The sequence below is a fragment of the Nestor notabilis genome, unplaced genomic scaffold (genome assembly GCF_000696875.1).
Source record: "Nestor notabilis isolate BGI_N333 unplaced genomic scaffold, ASM69687v1 scaffold21724, whole genome shotgun sequence".
Taxonomy (NCBI): Eukaryota; Metazoa; Chordata; class Aves; order Psittaciformes; family Psittacidae; genus Nestor; species Nestor notabilis.
Window position 1 is genome coordinate 20,794 of NW_009926307.1, and position 380 is coordinate 21,173.

Consider the following 380-nt stretch of genomic DNA (forward strand, 5'->3'; position numbering starts at 1 on the left):
GGAGCGAGCATGAGCGGGATGGGGGGGGACTTGAGGACATGCAGCTCCTCCAGACCCCACTGGGGCAGCACCTGACCCATATTCCCCCAGCGCAGTCCCCCCATCATGGGACATCTGTGCCCACACCCAGGCAGACAGCACAAGCAAGCCAGAGCATGCAGGCAGCAGTTGGGAAGCAGGGAAGAGCCCCAACCCTATACCCTATCATAGAGGGAGAGATTCTCCAGTCTCAAGGGGGGTGCAGAAGGCAGCTGGCAGGGACAAGACTCCCTCAATGAACCCAGAAGCCCTCTTTATTACGTGGGACAGATTGGTCTGGGCTCTTCCTTCAGGCACAACCCCTGCCTCCTTCTGCCTGCTTTAACGTCTCCTTTAAAAAC